This window comes from Capsicum annuum, chromosome 12 (assembly GCF_002878395.1).
Source record: "Capsicum annuum cultivar UCD-10X-F1 chromosome 12, UCD10Xv1.1, whole genome shotgun sequence".
NCBI classification, from domain to species: Eukaryota; Viridiplantae; Streptophyta; class Magnoliopsida; order Solanales; family Solanaceae; genus Capsicum; species Capsicum annuum.
Genome location: NC_061122.1, coordinates 9,340,915 through 9,345,620, shown reverse-complemented (window position 1 = coordinate 9,345,620; position 4,706 = coordinate 9,340,915). Strand labels below are relative to the sequence as shown.

Below are 4,706 nucleotides of genomic sequence, written 5' to 3'. Positions count from 1 at the left end.
ACGTATAAACAGAGACGTATCAGATTTAAAAGGTACAAAATTGAGTTCAAGCAATTTCGAGATAAGCTTCTCAAACCATGCCCGAGGTGCTTGTTTAAGGCCATAAAGGGCTTTGTGAAGCTTGCACACATGGTTGGGATATCTTAGATCAGTAAATCCAGGAGGTTGAGACATGTATACCTCTTCATGTAATTTCCCGTGAAGAAATGCATTTTTGACGTCGAGATGCCGTAAAGACCACCCTTTGGACAGAGCTAAAGATAAAACCACTCGAATTATTGTAGGCTTTACCACGGGACTGAATGCTTCATGATAGTCCACTCCAGCCTCTTGGCTAAATCCCTTTGCCACTAAACGAGCCTTGTAACGCTCAATGAAGCCACTAGGATTGAGTTTTAACTTAAAAATCCATTTGCATCCTACAACATTCTTTGCCTTGAAGGAGGGAATAAGGAAGTAAGTACCATTTTGGAAGAGGGCATTGCTTGCGTAGCCTTTCGTCATTTTAGATCCTTGTTGGCTTGGGTAAAACAGGTAGGTTCAGGTGGAAGGGTAGATTAAGGAAAAGGATATTTTGTGGCAATGTGAGCTTGGGGAATTTATGATTTGTTTTTACTCCTGGTGACCGTAGGATGAGGTACAAAGGATGTGGTCCGAGCAGCCGGTGGCTGGGAATTAGGAGCAACGGTAGGTGTATCAATAGGTATTGAAAGATCAACAATAAGGTTAATAGTAGGGATGGAAGATGGAGACAAATTGGATGGGACCAAAAAACACACCGGTGAGCTTGACGATGGACTTGGTGAGGAAGGTTTTGACGAGTTTAACGATGGAATTGGTGAGACAACATTTGCTATGGAACTATTAGTGGCAAAAGTGATAGGCGAAGTGAAATTACAAGGAGAAATGATAGGTAATGAGGTCATGACAGTAGAGTCGGAAGTCGGTGCTCTATTTGAAGTTGAAGATAAACTAACAAAAGCAAATTGTAACTCACCAAAAACGACATGCCAAGAGATATATATTCGGCCACTAAGGACATGTAAACACTGATATCCTTTATGATTTCCACTATACCCCAAGAAAATACACTTTAAGGATCGAAAGGCTAGTTTGTGAAAATTATAGGGACGATGAAATGGGAGACACGCACAGCCAAAAGTTTTCAGAAAATGTTAATCAGGAATTTGTTTGAACAACTTCTCATAAGGTGAAACATTATTGAGCGAGGGTGTTGGGATACAATTTATAGTGTAAACGGCAGTAGCAAAAGCATGATCCCGAAAGGTGCGAGAAAGGGACGCATGTGCGAGAAGTGTTAAACCCATTTCAACAATATGACAATATTTTCTTTTGGCAGTACCATTTTGTTCATGGGTATGGGGACAAGATAAGTGATGAACGATCCCCTCTAGAGCAAAAAAGTTGGATAATTTCCTATATTAACCACCCCAATCAGATTGTACCACTTTTATATGGCGCTCAAAGAACTTCTCGACTCTAGTTTTAAACTGTAAAAATATTGTATAAACTTCATTTTTCGAACTCATAGGAAATAGCCATGTAAATTTGCTAAAGTCATCAATAAAAGAAACATAATAACGGTATTTATTACTAGCCAATTGTGGAGCAGGACCCCATACATCACTGTGGATCAAATCAAGGGGAAAACTAGCACTAGAACTAGAATTAGAAAATGACAATTTGTGACTCTTGCCATATTGGCAAGAAGAACAAACACTAGACTGAGGACTCGATTTGACTGGTAAAGAATGACTCCTAATAATACTATTGACTGCTTGTAGAGATGAGTGACCTAAATGACTATGCCATAGATCAAAAGATGACATGGAGACATGGAAAACCTGTGATTTATTTGAGGAAGAAGACTGGCCGAGTAACTGGGTTGCAAGGAGATGATAAAGGCCATGCTCAAGAGTCCCACGTAGTAGTACTTTCCCCGTTGCCCGATCCTTCACAAGACAAAAATGAGGGTGAAACTCAAATATAACATCATTATCAGAAGTGAACTTTGCTACACTAAGAAAATTCTTGGTAATTTTAGGCACCAATAATACATTAGATAAATGTAAAGGTCGACTAACTGTAGGTAAGATAGCATTACCAAAGTGAGAAATTGTCAAACCTGTGCCATTACCAATATGAATTTGATCATTTCCCATACACTATCCTCGTACCACCATATTCTGCATATTGTTAGTTAAATGATGAGTAGCCCCGAAGTCCAGATACCAATTTGAGTCTCCAACCATAGAAAGTTGTGCAATCAGAGTAGCCATGTGCGATTTAGAAGGAGCATGATAGGCATGGTCAAAACGATGGTAGAAAACCAAGGAGGAGTGACCAAATTTATGGCAAACTAAACATTTATTTTGGTTGGATGAGTTGGCGTTGCGACCTCGACCTCGTCCTTGTCCTCGTCCAGATCTGCCACCATAAGCCTGATTGTTATTGACATTAGTAGGTTGCTTAAAGGAGTTATCATTCTTAGTATTATTGGATTGTCTAGTAGACAAGTTGGCTTGGCTTAATCCTTGTTCTGTACATGTCATTTGCTCCAAACGATACTCTTGAATTAAAAGTAAGCCATGAAGATCGGCTAATGAAATTAACTCGGCCCTAGTAGTGACCGAGACAACCACAGCATCATATTCTTGTCCAAGTCCTCCAAGAATATATAAGACAAGATCATCATCAGTGACCGGGTGTGCTGCAACTGCGAGATTATCGATAAAAGTCTTCATTTTTCGAAGATATTCTACCATGGATGAGTTTCCTTTCTTTGTGGTTTATAATTGCAACCTTAGTTGTGTCACACCCCTTTTTTAACTCCAAAAAAAAATTATTTTAAGTCTGGAAGGGTTTTTATTTTTAAAGTGATAAAAGATTGAAAATATGTTTCGAAAAGAATTATTTACCTTTTTTAACTCAGAGTCGCCACTTGACATAAGTTGGGTGTGCCAAGTCACCTTTGGGAATCCTTTTCAAAATAGTTTGACTCTAGAAACTGATCCGCGAACAGAGATTCCGACTAAGGAATTCTGTTAACCGAGGGGAAGGTGTTAGGCATCCCTCTGTCCCGTGGTTTGACCACGTTCGCTTGGTGGAGCATATTGGCTAATTTGACACTACGAATGTATAAACCACACAAAGCACGCAAAACAATCAATCAAGCAAAATAAAACAAAACAATTCAAAATTTAGTGTCCAGTCTAATTATACAGTCCAAAATAAAAATGTGAAACTATAAACCTACGCTAACCTACACTAATCCTAAACTACGCTCCAATGCTCTACCCGATGCCTCGGGCCTTCATCACGAATGTCTTCCACCAACATAATACTACGGGACATTCCCTGGGGAATAAATTACATGAAACCTTGGGGCATTCCCCGGCCAAATGAATACACCCAAATCCGATGTGATAAACTAGGAAGAAACATTCGCACGCACATTCCAACATTCAACCAAATACTCCATATTCAAACATTCAATGAAATCACCTATTCCTAAATTTGCCTACCCGAACCTAAACATTTGCCTATCCAAATCTACCTATCATGATACTATCGAATTCACAAACTTAAAATTGATTGCGAATTAAGCAAAACTACAACAAACTAACATTGACAAATTCTCCCTTTTTATCAATCTCGTAATTTCACCCCAAATTCCCTTTTCATGCTTTAACTATCAATTCAATTATTCAACTCGGAATTCAATATCAACAACATAGATATAATGACAATTAAAGCATAGTGATCATACGAATTTCACATAAATGACATCAAACATCCACCAAATCATCCAATCTCAAACATAGCCAATTCAACAAATTAATCGCATAAAAATTAGAAGGAGAAAAGATAGAATTGGGCCTCAAGAGCTTTCGATTGACTTAATAAGAGAATAAGAGACGTTCCGAAACCTCAAAGAATACCAATGAAATCTTGACTCTCCAAATCATTCAAAAATAGTCCACAAATACGATAACCGAATTCCAATTCGAACGAACAATCTACTAAAACACAGATGAATACACGAGACCAAGATGATGAAAAAATAGAAGAAATACGTGATCGAAATTCCAGCAAACACAAATAGTAGAATGAACAACTGGAAAAAGGTCAAATTCCAGTAATCCTTAGCGTTTTTCCATTCGAATCTACCCAGAAATTGAAGAAAACTGACGGGATCTTGGAATTTTAGGACTGAACCGAACAAACGATGACCTGTAAACTACTTTCGGCGAAAGGTTCATCAGAAAAACTCAAGAACGATGACAGATCTGCGCTGGCTTCGCGGTTTCTCGCCGGCTCCCTTTATTTTTCCAATTTTGCCCTCACTATATGCGCGTGTGTGTATTTCTAGTGATAGAGTGCGCGTGTGTGTGAGACTTAGTGTGTGTATATGTGTTTGTGTGTTGCGAACCAACAGAAAAGAAGAGAAAAAAATGGTTTTTTTTGTTTCTGTATCCTCTCTCTCTCTTCGTTTCTCTCCCCCTTTCTCTATGCGCGAATTCCTTCTCTATGCTCTCTCTCAACCTCTAAGCATATATGTGTGTATTGTCCATGGTGGATGGGTGTGTGAGGTTGCGTTAATGGTGAGTATGTGTTTTTTCATCCCATTGTGAATGACCGATGGGGGTGAGTATTTTAGGGAGTATATTATGAATGAAATTGAG

At 38.7% G+C, this 4,706-nt stretch overlaps 1 non-coding gene across 1 annotated transcript; it reads right to left on the bottom strand.

Annotated features, from left to right (window-relative positions):
• Positions 1-2,594: 2,594 nt before the first annotated feature.
• LOC124889962 lies at positions 2,595-2,726 on the bottom strand. Its single transcript, XR_007048874.1, has one exon. It is a non-coding gene; the product is annotated as a small nucleolar RNA Z247 (small nucleolar RNA).
• Between the last annotated feature and the right edge of the window lie 1,980 nt (positions 2,727-4,706).